The sequence below is a fragment of the Euleptes europaea genome, chromosome 13 (assembly GCF_029931775.1).
Source record: "Euleptes europaea isolate rEulEur1 chromosome 13, rEulEur1.hap1, whole genome shotgun sequence".
Lineage (NCBI taxonomy): Eukaryota > Metazoa > Chordata > Lepidosauria > Squamata > Sphaerodactylidae > Euleptes > Euleptes europaea.
Genome location: NC_079324.1, coordinates 41906333 through 41922910, shown reverse-complemented (window position 1 = coordinate 41922910; position 16578 = coordinate 41906333). Strand labels below are relative to the sequence as shown.

Genomic DNA, 16578 nt, shown 5'->3' with positions numbered 1-16578 from the left:
AATGCAACCATTTATAAAACTTGATTACCAAAGAAAGATACCCCAGCAGCATTCTGCATGCACACAGCAGATCACTTTGTTTTATTTCAAATAAGCAAAACCATCACTGTGTCAGATGATCCAGGACTTGAACTAGGAACCTTATGGCCTGAGGCTAGGACCTGGGCAAGCAATCTCTCCAGGTGAATAGAATAAGCAACAGTCTTGCAGTTAGCAGACAGCAGGCAGAGTAGGCCTTCAAGGTGGCTGGCGTGCTGTCCTCAGGTAGTCCACAAAGCACAACTTTGAGTTTGCTGTATATATACTTATCCTCCAGTGTTACTTCAAACTGACACTGACTGAAGTGGGAGATGCGTAAGTTCTTCTTACCCCAAATCTCTGATCACTGGGAATGGTGAAATACTGAACAACAGGCACTGTACCAAAGCTAAAAGGCCAAGCATCTGATCTATAGGCCATCAACTCATACCAAATTTAATTGATCAGGCAAACAAATTTTAAACAAATAGGTAAACCTACTTAAATTTGCTTATCATTAAAACTTCAACATGTGTCTTTTTCAGATGGGAAGGAAATACAAGAAGTTATCACCATGCAATGATAACTTATCACTGCTTGCTAAAAGTGAAGGTTCTTTTAAAACATTTTTCACTACATTTAAAATTAACACACCCAAACCAAAATAGTCTCAAAAACCTATGCCCTTAACTTGTAGCCCCAGCAATTAAAACATGTCCTCATCGATCCCATCCACCGATCCAGGCTGTGGCCCTTGTTGCCCTAGCCCCTCACTTCCATCTCCTGTCACATGAACACATGAAGCTGCCTTATACTGAATCAGACCCTTGGTCCATCGAAGTCAGTATTGTCTACTCAGACCAGCAGCAGCTCTCCAGGGTCTCAGCCGGAGGTCTTTCACATCACCTACTTGCCTGGTTCCTTTAACTGGAGATGCCGGGGATTGAACCTGGGACCTTCTGCATGCCAAGGAGATGCTCTACCACTGAGCCACGGCCCCTCCCCTGTCATCTCCTCCCACCCCCACCCCCAACAGTCAATAAATTTAGACTGCACACTTTTCTTGGAGCAAAGATCCTTCTTTTGCTTATATTACTATGTAAATCACTAGGTACACTGATTGTGCTGAAGAACAAACTATTGCTGGGAATCTGAACTCTGCGTTTGCAACTTTCCTTAGCACGAGTTTCTAGATGACTGTTTTCCCCATAAACACTAAAAACCACTGTCCTCCCAAGCCATTGTTCCCAATACAGCTTTGTATAAGCAGCCCTAACATGGAGACTTATAAATCACATCAGCACAGCTTCTGACATAAGGCTGCCTGCCAGTTAAATCGAGGTATCTAGGACTTAGGTTATGTGGATTAACCTTCTTTCACATGCATAATGCAATAAGATATCCCCATGGCCCAGATGAGCTCAAACGTGAAGGCTAAGCTTCTTTTGCACAACACAATGTGAAAAAAGAGTTTCAGTTTTAAACACTGAAATACCTTCTGCCTGAATTGCCAATGCTAAGGCTTGCCAAAGCGACTCACTCATTCAGTGACAGGTGGATTCCAAACAAGCAAACAGCAAATTTAAAAAACTGCATGTCTTCCTCTTGTGCACGTGTACATACACTGAGCAATGATGGAAACGCAGCAATTCACTGTACATTAGGCATTCAGGAAAAAAGTAATGAAGAGACCCTCAAATATTGGGAAAAATATATGCTAAGACATTTGATTTAGAAAGCACAGTGGTACAGCTACTCCACAGATGTGGTTCAGTGCAGGAGCAGCCTAATAACCTTATTTTCTCTATAAAAGGGTAAATGGTTAGGTTCTGCCTGTCACCAGTGGGAAGGCACAGCCATCTGTAAAAAGAGAAAAGAGCTAGCTCAATTGATGCTATAATGACCAAGGGGACTGGGCTGTTCATGAACTGAAAGGGCTGGTGAAATGCATTGAAGAGCAGGACAATAAAGCATTCTTGCTTCCTCTAAGGAGATGTTCAAAGAGAGACTAGGAACACTGCAACTGTGACAAACCCGGGAAAGCCACACTACTGTCTGTGTGAAGAAGCCTCCTATAAAATATTCTGCAGTTTTTACTACCTTGCACCCGCTAATCAAAGAACTTTGCTGGGTACTGACACACCATTCGAACACCAGATACCTCGTCAAGCTTCTGAGACTTTATCAGGCCTTCTCCACACTTTCAAATATACCTTCACAGCCACGAGAACTAGAACACTGGGAGTGTTTTTAAATTAAAGGGATTTACTGTAAATTTACAACAGCTATTGGAGCATACCAGAGAATTGCAGAAGAAAATTTGTTTGTGTGTTAGAGATTATAGGAAAGTGTTTGATTGTGTAGATCATGAAAAGATATGGGTGGTTATTAAAGAAATGGGTGTACCACAGTATCTGATTGCAGCAATGTGCCAGAAAAGAATGCATATTATCTCCCTATCTGTTCAATCTATAAGTAAAGCATATCATAATAAATTGGATTCAATATGGATTAAGGTGGAGTGAAAACTGATGGCAGGAACATTAACAATTTGAGATACGCAGATGACACCACACTACTGGCAGAAAATACTGAAGACTTGAAATGATAATTGATGGTTAAGGAAGGAAGTGCTATAAGCTTTATGTGGATAGTAATTTTTTAAACCAACATTAAGGAATCTAGTCTGGCTCATGAGTCTCTTCTTAACTCCTTTTCATTGCTCTCTGGATACAAATTAAATGTAGAAAAAACAGTTCTACTACCTTCATCGATGCTATGGATGCCACTGATACACCAAGCTGGATATTGAAGATGAATATAGGCCTATAAAACCTATGTGGGTATAACGATATCCACAATAATATTATTAATTTGACTTATCTTTAAGCCAGTGATATATGGCATTAAACAAAAGCTTAGATCATGGAAATTTAATCTATCCATCTTGGGTCGTATTAATGCCCTTCGATATGTTAATATTGAAACTGAATTATTACTGAATATCCCTTATGTTGTTAGTGACAAAATCTTAAAAGAGTGGAAGGAATCTTTAACGAATTTGGAGATCTAAGAAACCCAACATACATTAGACAGTTGCTCAGGCTAAAGGGTTCTTTAGTATCCATGATACTAAAGTGTATCATGATGCTGCTAAGCTAATTTCAGTTTGCAGGTGGTTGAATATAGACAGCATGTCATCAGAACTGGTAACTAAACAAACTGAGGATCAAAGGCCACCTAAAACTTTGCTTTGGGCTTACGAAGAGACAAGGAGGAGAGTTTACAATAATGATAATCTTTTAATTAATAACTTTTATTTATAGGATAGATACAAAAGAAAGCTTTTCCTGATATCTCGCCTCTACCATTAGCAGCCAGAGATTTAGACAAACATCAAATGTTTCAACTTGCTACCTTGAGTAAATGGGAAATATTCAATATAGATTGTTATAAAAACTTGGTGTCATATATCATGGTTCGAGTATTTGCAGATGAAAACTTTTTGGGGGCAAAAAGACTTACATCTGATATCCCCTTAAAGCAAATGAATGAATTTGAAAACTTAAATTTTTGCCGTATCAGAAACACTTTCTCTCAAAGTTGTATAATTTGATTATTAATATTGCACCTACTGCTACAAGTAATCTTACTTGTAAGTGGGCTCAGAGTCTAGGCCCGTGTTGGCGAACCTATGGCACGGGTGCCACTTCCGGCACGCGTAGCCCTTTCTGCCGGCACTCACGGTTCCTCCAATCCGCTGGCCTCTCCGGCTCTGCCCCACCCCGGATGGGGGAGGCTGTAGCCCAGGGGTGGGGAACCTCCAACATCATTGGCGGTGGCCCCCGGACTCTCCCACAGAAGCTGCCGCCATTGCTGCCGCTGGAGCGTGCGCGGCCAGCCAGGCGGGTGGGAGAGCGGGGAACAGAAGCCGAGCGCCCACACTCGGCATGGCTGGCGGCTTCTCCGGCGCCGTCTGGGCCTGTGCAGGCGGAGGGGCATGGCTGGTCGGTGGGTGCGAAGGAGGCGCCCTCTGCCCCACCCTGCTCGCCTCTCACAAGCCTGCCACCGCGCCCCACCGAGTGGCAAATCCAAGGCAAAACCTCCCATGCATAAATGGCCTCTTTCTTTTTCTGTCTCCCTCTGTCCTTTTCTTTCTCTCCCTTGCTCCATTTCTTTCTCCCTTTCTCTCTCTTTTTCTTTCTTTCTCTCCCTCCCTTCCTTCCCTTTCCCCCTCCCTTCCCTTCTTTCCTTCCTTCCTTCTTTCCCTCCAGCGGCTTCTCCAGCACCCTCTGGGTCTGTGCGGGCGGAGGGGCGTGCAGTCCTATTCCACCTTTGAAGTGCCCACAAGCTATCCTCCAAACACCTTTCCATTTGTCTTGATATGTAGAGAGAAAACACTAAGGAACTAGTTGCCAATCTCCATGTACTAGCTGGAGATCTGCTATTACAGGTGATCTCCAACCAATAGAGATCAGTTCCCCTGGAAAAAATTACCACTTTGGCAATTGGACTCTATGGCACTGAAGTCCTTCCCCAAACCCTGCCCTCCTCAGGCGCCACCCCAAAAACCTCGCACTCATGGCGAAGAGGAACTTGGCAACCCTAGCCTCTCCCTCTGGGCCCCCTCTGGGGGTGGTATTCAGGTTAAATTGCCGCATTGGCACTCGGCAATAAATAAGTGGGTTTTTGGTTGCAGTTTGGGCACTCGGTCTCTAAAAGGTTCGCCATCACTGGTCTAGGCTATGAAAATGAAGATGATGTCTAGAATTTTGCTTTGTCTAGACTAGAGTGTGTTTTCTGTCTCTTTGAACTTCAAAGAAACTAACTTTAAAATCATTTATCATTTATATCTTACACCAAAAGATCATTAAGTGTAAGGGAGTGTCTCTAAAGATCAGTACAGTTCCTTGATTTTACTTGAATAAGTGTAAGGGAGTGTCTCTAAAGATCAGTACAGTTCCTTGATTTCCTGTTAAGAATTTAACACTTGCACCTACTTGTACCGGGTGTACACTGAAAATCAGCTGAAGAAAGTTTAGTCTTACCAAGGATGATGTGCACAATTGTTAACTGATTATGCCTTTGATAAGTTCAGCCTAGAGATGTGAGGGTCCAGGAAAAATGTGGGCATCCTCCAGTCCCCAGCCCCCAACAACTGACAGCTTTTTTCCAATTATGGGAAGCACTGAAAATATTCCAGTCAAATTATTTCTCTTTGGAAGGAATGGAATGCTTTTCAAAACAAGATTTTATTATATCAAAAAGTCTAGTATATTTTTAGGCAAGACAATCTCGAGCACTAGACAATTCATGTGTGCACATAATCATGCAACATTAAGGATATGTTTATTGTTTAAAGGTGACTCTGATCACAGTAAATATGCTGTAATGTATATAACAATACACTAATGAAGAGTTCAGTGGGGGGTTTAAAACTTTTTTATTTTTATATTATGGGGTACAGAAAAAAGGGGGGAGGGGGAAAATAAAAAAATAAATCAAGGTATGTCCAAAATGTGTCAATAACCAAGCTTATTAAATAATTTACATTCTCATCACTTCATCAGTTGATCTAAGCAATAAAAGCATTCGAGTTCAGTGTTTTTGATGTGACTGTACCAGACTGTATCCTGTCCAAATCCACATTTTCTTTTTGTTTACTATAACTTCACCGCTCTACTTGCAGTCTGCAGAATGAGGAAGGTGTTTTGAATAGGGAGCACAAACAGTACCAATCTTTTGTCTATTTACCTGCCAGTATGACTGCTCTTGCTGTCAAAAGGGTGAGGTGGAATCACCTTGAATAAACTGAGCTAAAATGGCACACCCAAAGATCTCATCAGGAGTGCCAGAGAGCTCTAAAGGTAAAAGGTAAAGGTAGTCCCCTGTGCAAGCACCAGGTCATTACTGACCCATAGGGTGACATCACGACATTTACTAGGCAAACTATGTTTACAGGGTGGTTTGCCATTGCCCTCACCAGTCATCTACATTTTACCTCCACTCAAATTCCCCCTTCTCTTCCACCCCAACTTATGTGTCCTCTTAGTGGAGATCAATGGGGGCAAGAAGAGGCACCCAAGAGGACAGAAAATACTTAAGCATCACTTTCAATTTCTTCCTCTCTGCACAGTGCACTCAGGGAAGGGTAGTACACATAAAGTCTGATAGTGTCAGACATGCAGACTGTGAAGGGGGGGAGAGAAAAAAGACGGAGACAATGCAAGTATTCCCTCTCCTTTCACACGCCTCGGGTCACCACCTCAGCATGCCACAACAAGGCAAATAAACTGGGGTGGAGCAGAATAAGGGAGGGGGAATTCTGCTCAGATTTACCATAGGAGCCAAAGAATAATCTGACAGCTGTGATGCTCACCACACTTTGAAAGTGGACTTTCTGAGCTGCTGGAGCCTGCATTCCAAACCAAAAGAGTATGAACTTCATTAGCATCTCCACCTGCAGGCTGTTTTTTTCTTGGATACAGTTAGGAATAGTTTTGTGAAGCCCTATGAGCCCCCACCCCCAGTTTCAAACTGAAAATGTTTCGGGGGAAACCCTTTAGTTAAGCTCTACCATCCATTGCTGGTGGCTGGGATTCCTGGTCTGATCCAACAAGGCACTATTTAAGGTGCTCAAGAAAGAGCCTCCACTTGAAATCACTTAACGCAAATTAGTTCTGCTTTGCCTGTTAAGTGATCTTGAGCACCTACACTTGGTTCTGTGAAGTTAACATATATTAGTAAGACTACAGGGAGTCTGGGGGAAGTAGACTAAGCAAGATCGAAATCAGCCTGCCTCTCATGTTACAGTATTGTGTTCAGCCACTCTGTCTAAACTGTTCTGTGATATTAACAGATTTATAATGTAGGGCACTCCACCACCACCCATCCCTTAACTTGTAAGCACTTGCCTATAAAATGTGCCACTAATGTGTTAAAACACAGAACAGTTAAGCAACTACAAGGGAAGTTCACAATGTGATGCTGTATCCTTTGAGGAGACTACTGGGTGAATGGTTGTTTGCTAATGGCTGAGGGGGACAAGGCATGCAGCCCCCACTGAGGGCATGCCCAGAAACACACAACAAGTACTGTTCTATAACAGCTCTGGGTGTCAGCCTTCCATCTTTTACAAAGACTGCATTCTTGTCTACACAACAAGCCAGCAGTCAGCTTTCTAGCCTGTCACAGGCAGCTCTACAGATCCTTACCTACAGAACAATTCCAGGAATGACTCTGCTGTTCATACTCAATACATAGCTCCAAACATTAAGCAGAAGTATGGAAGTATGTCCTTCCAGCCTGTCGCAACAGAACTGGTTAATTTCTCTATCTTTAGCAGGGAAGAAGACAAAATACCTTGCTAAATCAAACAGTTTTCCACTAGGGAAAAAAGTCTAGAATCAAAATGAAATCATACCATAGCCTGGCATTAGTAAGCCATCCGTGGCACACTGTTGGCCTGAACTATCTCTCCCCTGCATGTTGTGGTGGTTAAGGTGTTGGACTAGGACCTGGAAACCCAGGTTCAAATCCTCACTCACGCCACGGAAGCTTGCTGGATGACCTTGAGCCGGTCACACACTCTCAGCCTTGACCCTGGCTAGTATTTGAATGGGAGATCTCCAAGAGATACCAGGGTCATGACACAGAAGCAGGCAATGGCAAACCACCTCTGAACATTTCTTACCTAGAAAACCATACGGGGTCGCCATAAGTCAGCTGTGACTTAACAGTTAAAAAAAATGTATACAGGTACAGCAAGTGTCAGTCCTGGGCCAACTCTCGTCCCTACCAGTACCAACCCCCATTTCCCAATCCTAAAAGGGAGGATTAGAAATGTACAAATGAGGAAGAAAAGGTAATCTCCCCATCACTGAACATTTCAGTGTTTTGAGCTGCAAGCGTTATTGTCTCCTGCTAACAGGAACTTTTAGCACATACATCTGGTTTGCGCCAGTAACTGTGACCACAAGTGTGACCATGATTGTGGCTACTATGCAAGACCTGTACTTTGCCTCCAATTGCAAAAAGACCAGTTTGACAATCGCCTCTAAACCTGCAGATTGATAATATAAAGATCTAGCTAACACATCTGTGAGGACCAGTTTTAATTGGTGGAGCTGACAAGTTTGTCTTTTTGTAATCCCCTTTCCTCAGGGCACCATCAATATCATCCTATTTTATTCTCACAAGAATCCTGTGTAGTGGGCTGGGACAAGACAAATTTGGAAATAGGTCCACATAAGTCACTAGCCCGAAACAATTTTAAGCAGCCTTCCTGTTTACATAAACGGTGCTAGTAGGAATAAGGAACTAATTTATGTGACGTTTCGCCGCAGCTGCTGGCGAAACGTCAGGAAAGAAAATACCAAGACCACGGTTACACAGCCCGGATAACCTACGAGAACCAATGAACTCTGACCGTGAAAGCCTTCGACAATAATTTATATAAAGCTTTCCCAGCCCATCACCTAAAGATGGAATAAGACAAAATGCACTTAAGGCTCTGGAATAACCAATCCGTGATTAGAATCTCTATTGTTTTATGCATATCTTGGAGGATTTTATCCCTTTATACCAGTTTTTAAATCTCCACTACATTTTTACCTTTTGTACTATCGGTCCATAACTATTTATGTATGTATTTAATTTCAATTTTTTAGGACATTTGATGGTCTATGACTGCAAATAAAGTCTGAAGGAAGGAAGATGGATTCTTACTTGCCAAAGTGACCAGACAACTGGTTGTTGACAAGCCTGGCCTAAAAGATTGGACATCCTTGGGTGTCACTATGAGCTTCAGGGCTAAGCAGGGATTAGAACCCAAGTCTCCTATCTTTAAATACATCATGACCTACTGTAGCATACCTAATATAAAAATGAAAGACAAAATATTCCCCCCTAAAAAATCTCCTAACAAGGAATAACAGTTGGTCAATCAAATTGCAAGTTATTTCAAAAGCAACCCCTGTACTGAGATTTTGCAAATTTAATTTGGTTGAAAGATGGACAAATTAATCTGTTCAACAGATTTGGTGTGTGTTTGTTTTTTACTCTCTTTGCGCCTTCCACAGAGAGAGAGTGGAAGTATCGATACATGGGAACCATCAGTTCTGAATTTTCCAGGAGCAGGAAAGCACATATCATCTGAACTACCACAGCGTGGGGGAAGGGAAGTGGGAGAAAAGAGGGGTCAGACACAGATAAGAAATAGTAATGATGTTTCACCAGAACATGCACTAGAAGGCAGTGACCTCAACATCCTGTTACACACATACACACCCTCCAAACATGTTGTTACCCAGACTTATGGTATTTGGGAGGCAGAGTGAATACTACAAAGACATTTATAGTGCGATATGCAGTTTTAATCTCAGCAATGTTTCTTTAATTAGCCACATTACCTAACAGGATCAACACTGCTCCTTCTGACATGTGCCGTGTTCTCAGACTTCTAGAGACCAACAGTCAAGTTTATTTCATCTTTCCTGAGATTTTTTTTAATGATCTGAACACAATTGGATTATGAAAACAGTTCTAAACAGCTGATTGGCCCCAGCAACAAAAGCTCCATTTTATATGAAGCTTTTGAAGACATCAATGAAATCAACAGTGGAATCTATGCCACCTATAGTGATAGCTATATAGCTTTCCATTTTCAAAGCACTTCACATAATTATGACAAAATCATTAAGCGGGTCAGTATTATCATTTCAGTGTTGAAGATGTGGGGGAGGCACTGAAATGAAAGAGTGACTTGCTAAAGCCCCCTTGTAAGTTCGTAGCAGAGGCGAATTCATAGCAGAGGCGAGATTCAGAGTTCCTGACTTTTAACTCTTGTCTCTTAGCCATTATGCGACACCAGCTCTCTATGTAAAATAAAAAGTCATTTAGATTTAGGAAAGTTATTTGAACCCAAGAATTACATCCACACAAGTCAAAAATATTTCCTTTTAGAGTTCCTAAATCTCTGACCTAGTTCTAATGAAACAAAATGCACTACTGCCATAAACATAATGAGGCGGAACAGTCTTCATGCAAATCACACCATCACTATATGAAGTAATTGTATTGTTCAAAAGTGGTTGCCTGAGTGGGAATACAAAGAACCATCCCTGCTACAATAATGCAAGACATTATTCCATGACACCTGTAAAACACATGAAGCTGACTTATACTGAATCAGACCCTTGGTCCATCAAAGTCAGTACTGTCTACTCAGACTGGCAGCGGCTCTCCAGGGTCTCAGGCAGAGGTCTTTCACATCACCTAACTGGAGATGCCGGGGATTGATACTGGGACCTTCTGCATGCCAAGCAAAGGCTCTACCACTGAGCCACAGTCCCTCCCAAAGTCATGTTATGCAAACCAAATCTGAACTGTGTCAACTGCATGCCAAGTTTAGGTGAATGACCCATTTTTAATTGCAGCCAATGTTAGGAGAGCATGAAAACTGAGAAGTGTTAGAGAAGTTTATATTACATATTTTACAAGAGGTCAGAGTACCAAACTAGGACCAGGAAGACCCAGGCTCAAATCCCTTCTCTGCCATGAAGTGCTCTGGATGACCTTTGGCAAGTTATTCTCTCAGTCTAATATGTCCCTTAGGGTTGTCATCAGGATAAAATAGAAGAAACCTAGGACAAAACATAGGGTAAAAATGTAATAGATGAATAGTCTCTGCTCAGAATAAAGCAAAGGACTAATTTGTTTATTTTGCATAGGAACACTGGACCATCTAACTTTGTTTCACCAGAGCACAGAGGATGGAAGCTAGACTGCAGGGATTCATGTTGGAGGATAAGAGCAAGAGTCCAGTAACACCTTAAAGACTAACAAAATTTCTGGCAGGGTATGAGCTTTCATGAGTCACAGCTCACTTCTTCAGAATGCAGGTACTCATCGTGATCTATGTTGGAGGATAAGAAAGCTTGGTCTGCAAGAATAAGCAGCATACTCTAGCAGTACAGATTTGCAGGGAAATCTGGCTGCGGTACGAGAGGAAGGAAGAATGGGTCAAGAAACACAGAATCACAGAGTTGGAAGGGACCACCAGGGTCATCTAGTCTAATCCCCTGCAGAATGCAGAAAACTTACAACTACCTCCCCTTCACACCCCCAAGTGACCCCTGCTCTATGCCCAGGAAATGGTAAAAAGCCCTCCAGGATCCTTGGCCAATCTGGCCTGGAGGAAAGTTGCTTCCTGACCCCTCAAGTGGCATTACCCCAGGGAAGCATGTAAGAAAGGGCCACAAAAACCAAGCATTGGCACAACCCTTCCTGCCCTCCCTCTCATATCTGCCTAAGTTCACAGAATCAGCATTGGTGACAGATGGCCATCTAGCTTCTTACTTAAAAACCTCCAGGGAATATAGCCTTGGTTACTCACCGTGAGGGCTTATTCTCCTCTGAGGTGAAGGGCATCCTGAGCTGTGGGTTGTTTTCCTCTCCATCCGGGTAGGCAGGACCAGTGGCGTAGCGTGGGGGGTGCAGGGGGGGCCGGCCGCACCGGGCGCAACATCTGGGGGGGCGCACTCGCAGCTCTCTGCCCCTGCCTGGCTCACTCACTCACTCTCTCTCACTGCAGTGAAGACGTCTTCCAACCATTCATAAGCCGCGGTATCCAAAAAACCCTTTCAAAGCGGTGTTTTTTGTATAACATTTTCAAACTCTCAGCAGGCCTCCAGGGGGCGGGAAAGCCGCGGCCCCGCTCCCCAACTCACGGCAGGGCCGCCTCAGGCATTAATCTCCCTCCCCCTCGCCGCTGAGGCAGGGCCGCACGGCGGAGCCCACAGCGTCGGCCTCACCCGGCCCAGCCCACCTTGGGGGTGGGACTCAGCAGCTCCTCCCTGCCGGGCCAGCGGAAGGGGGGGGGGAGTTTCAGAGGAGGCTGGAGGGCGGCGGCCGTCTTGTTTGTGGCGAGCAGAGGCGGCGGGGAAGGAGGGGTGGGGGGCGAAGGCGAGACAAAGCTGAAGGGCGCGGGGCGGCGCTGGGCCCTGAGAGAGGCGCCGGTCCCGCGAGGGCCGTCCCACCGGCCCGGGAGCGCCGCCTGCAACAGGTTCCTGGGCACGCGAGGCCGCCGCACTCCTCCAGGCCTCGGCCGTTGGTCTCCGCCTCGGTCCCGGGTGGTGGGAGCCGGCGCCACCCGCCTCAATGCGGTTCGGGGCGAAGATGATGCCGGTAAGTGGCCTCTGGGTTGCCATAAGTCGGCTGCGACTTGACGGCACTTTACACACACACACACACACACATTGTTAGAGAAACCACTTGTGGATTAGAATTTGATGCTTAGTGAGAATTGCCTCCTGGACTTTTCTTTTTCAAACTCATCTTCCACTTATTACTAATTGGTGAATTTGAATTGTATACAGTTAATTTAGTTTTGCAGCATGGGCCAATTTACTATACATCTTTGCCTCCTGTGGCCAGGATGTGCACAGAGGTGTATAGCAAGCATCATATCAGTAAACAGTAAATATATGTTTTGGGCATATGAAAATGAATGGGGGGGGGTACATGAAGTCCCAAAAGGAAGCCAGTGGCTGCTTTCCACCTAAACAACACAGGAGGAGTATGGCCCAAAGACAAGCAGGCATAAGGTTTGTATTGCATCTTCCAAACACCTCTTAAACACAAATTATTAAGTACAGAGGTATTTGCAAGTCCCACAGCTGCTTGGTATACCGAAGGCCCCAGGTTCAGTCATTTTACTTTAATTACATCAGCACAAACAATACATGTGCTTAGGGGGTAAGGGTTTCTTTAACTAATCTAGTGGAAGAGACTCGAGTGCTAAAATCCACGGGTTAGGGGGCGCAAATTACTTGCCTTGCCCCGGGTGCTGACAACCCACGCTACGCCACTGGGCAGGACTGAAAAAACTTTTGACTTCCTGTATCCCTTAGCAGGAAAACAGCCTGAGGAAGCCAGTTACCGTCTATACTAGCTACGTTAACAGTAACAAGAACAAACTTTCAAACAAACCTTGATATAACTTATAAATGTATTCGAACCAACAAAGGAGGAAATGGATATCCTAAGGTTTATGGGTAATCAGATTGTAGACACTTAACTGAGAGTTGGTATGTGGAACTACCTGCATTTTGTTTACATAGGAAAGTGACGTCTAATCTGAGGTGTCTATTTGATTCATTATAAGAAGGGAGGGGCAGGATGCCCTTCGCCTCAGAGGAGAATAAGCCCTCACGGTGAGTAACCAAGTAGGTTGATGTGAAGCGTCGTCTCCTGTTGTGACCAGCGCCCTTGGGCTATCTGGCCACCTAGAGTGGCCCCCCAGCCTGAGAGGCTGGCGTCTGTGAATATTTGGATAGGATCTTTGTGAATGTATTGTGTGGACTTGCGGAGGTTCGAAGGGTTGGACCACCAGCGAAGGCTTGGGGGGAATAGAAATTCTTTTGATCTTTTTCCTTGTAATGTCTAGTTGGTGAGGATGTAGAAGCCACTGTAATGGGCGGGAGTGGAACCGTGCCCATGGAACTATTGCAATGCAAGACACCATATGACCCAACAGGGCCACTAGGGACATGAGCATAGCGGTCTTTGACTTGGCTGTATTGTGAGCCAAGGATGTCAGTTTGTTTATCCTTTCCTGAGGAAGAGATAAGGAATTGTTTTTTGAATTGATTTTGGCTCCCAGATGCATCATCGATTGTGATGGGCGCAATGAGCTCTTGTGGAAATTTATAAGATACCCATGTTCCTGGAGGATCTGGATTACCCTTTCTGTGTGTGCGCAAGATAGGGCTGGTGTTGGAGCACAGATCAGGATGTCATCCAGGTACGGGTGTACCTGGATTCCCCCCTGTCTGAGGCTTGCAATGATGGTTACCAATATCTTTGTGAAGACCCTCGGAGCAGAGGTCAGACCGAATGGTAGGGCCCTGAATTGGTAGTGTTTGTTTCCATAGGCGAATCTGAGGAAGGGTCTGTGTAATGGGTGGATTGGAATGTGGAGGTGAGCCTCCGTGAGGTTCACCGCCATCATGAAGGTGCCAGGGAGTAGAGATTCCACTATTGATTTTACCGTTTCCATACGGAAATGTCTGTGAGCCACTCTCTTGTTGATGTATTTTAAATCGAGGATGGCCCTCCAGTCCCCATTTTTCTTCGGGACTGTGAAGAAAATGGAATATACTCCCTGGCCCTTCTGATGGCTGGGCACAGGCTCTATAGCTTCGATGTGGGTCAGATGCTGAATGGCTGTTAGTGTCCTTGAGTGTTTCCCTTTCTTGAAGGAAACTGGGAAACATATGAAACGGTCCCTTGGCTGGGAAGAGAACTCCAGAAGGTAACCACTGGCTATAATTTGTGAGACCCATTTGTCCGGCTTGGACATGGCCCATCTTGTTGTAAACTCCTGTAGTCTCCCCCCCACCTGAATGTGACTGGCATCACTGAGGGGTATTTTTTGTGAATCGTTCTCCTTTTTCCGATCTGGGCTGGAACCCCTGTGGTCTGGAGAACCTGCCTCCCCTGCGAAAAGATCTGGTATTGCCCCAGGATCCCCAAGAACCTCTCCTATACTCGGTTCTGAATCTAGGAGAGAACTTGGAGGAACGAAAGGAAAGATATGAGGAGGGGCGATGATCCTTTTTGATTTGCATAGGGAGAACTTGTTTTTTGTCTTTTGTTTCTACGAGTATACTGTCGAGTTTCTCGCCAAATAGGCATCCCTCCTTAATAGGGTATGCCATGAGGGTAGTTTTAGCCTTAAAGTCGGCCGGCCAGGCCCTAAGCCAAAGGCCCCTTCTAATTGAAGTAACTGATGCCATTGATCTTGCCACTGAAGACATGGTATTGAGAGAAGCATCAGCCATTAAGGTTATGGCATTGTGAACCCTTTCAAGGCCCCCTATGACCCTGAGATTATCTTCTGGAACGAGTTGAATAATCTTTTTTATCCACAAGTAGGAGGCCCTGGCGAAAATGGAAGTAGTGGCGCTGGCCTGGATAGCCATAGCCGATCCTCATGAGCCTTTCTTGGTCCAACTTTCGGTCAAGTTGGTCTCTCAATGAACCCACTCCGTCTTCTGGGACCAAACCGGGTGACTGTAGGTCCAGGACTGGGGCGTCTACCAGGGGGAGTTTGAGCATTGCCATAGCGTGTGGTACCAGATTGTATAGTTTCCTGATGTTAGATGGCAGTTGCCTATTAGGTACTGGGCGTTCCCATTTATCTCTGACTGCATTAATAAAGAACTCTGGAAATGGAACGGAATTAGTGGTTGGCTTTGGTCTAGGAAAGCATTCCTTGACACCTTTTTTCCATTTGGACTTGGGTTCATCAGGCTGATCTGTATCCTCATTAAGATCAAGGGCAAGAATAGCCTTGGACAAAAGGGCCTGATAATCCTCCCCCGAGAACAGTCTGTTATGTTGGTCTGTCTCCTGAGGGGGATCGTCATCCGAATCAAATTAACCCTCCTCTTTTTCTTCCTCCTCATAGTCAACGGAAAGAGTTAGGGGATTTAGAGTTTTCTACTTGAGTATCCCTATTCTCAGAAAACTTAGCCTTCATGGCAGCTTTAGTGGGCCATGCAGTATTTCTCATGTTAGTGGGCGTATTGGGATCATAAACTGCATCAGCAGAAGCATTGGGTTGATTAGAATGAGTTAAAGGGTTAGGGTTAATCCCGTAGGGGCCCAATCCCATGGGGGGAGGAAGGCGAGCCTGAAAGGATTGAAAGGCCTGCCACTGACGTTGTAGGGCATAGTTAATCAATTCGTCAGCATTCTGCCATGAAATAAAATGGCTGCCCTCCGCCGCCTGTGTATGGGGGGAGTTGCCAACTCCCGTCGGGAATGATCCCATTGCCGCCTGATTACCAGTTCCCGTCGAGGAGGATGCAGACGCCGCCGCGACCTCTGACGATTCCTGCACTCTGTAGACTAGCGCTGAAGTTTTTGGGGAGAATCGGGTGATTTACGCCCGGCCTTCAGCCCGGCGCAGAACTTGCCGCCGCGCCTCCTCTTTCTAGTGCCCGGCTGCAGTGGCGCGGTTTTTTGCGCCTTTTTGATCTTGGTCTGAGCAGCGGATGTTTCGGCTGAGAGGGTCTCTCCCGGTTTGGCTGAACTCCCTAATGGTCCACCTGAATGGCCGTTGGAAGAACCGGAGCCCGTGGGAATGGCTTGGACCAATCCCCTTTGATAATCCTTCTCTGAAAGAAGGTCGTCTTCTCTCACTAAAATGGCGTTGGCCATTTTGAAAATCTACCCTAGGTACCGTCGCAGGGAAGGAAGGACGAGGGAATGGGGAGAGAAGGTAGGAGAGGGCTGAAGAAATTATGACCAAAGGGAAGGGAAGACACACAAAGGGTGGAAGACACCTGAGACAGGTAAATCTAGTTCTAAAATAATCCTACTAGAGTCTTGGCACGGAGCTGTGCGAAGTTGCCTGCTCTACCTGGATAGGCAGGATGGAAACTGGCTTCCTCAGGCTGTTTTCCCGCTAAGGGATACAGGAAGTCAAAAGTTTTTTCAGTCCTGCCTACCCGGATGGAGAGGGAAACAGCCCACAGCTCAGGATGCCCTTGC

The 16578-nt window shown here is 45.1% G+C and overlaps 1 protein-coding gene across 1 annotated transcript in view; it reads right to left on the bottom strand.

Annotated features, from left to right (window-relative positions):
• The window catches only part of SPPL3 (signal peptide peptidase like 3), a 55147-nt gene that overhangs the window by 19205 nt on the left and 19364 nt on the right, over positions 1-16578 (bottom strand). The window lies entirely within an intron of this gene.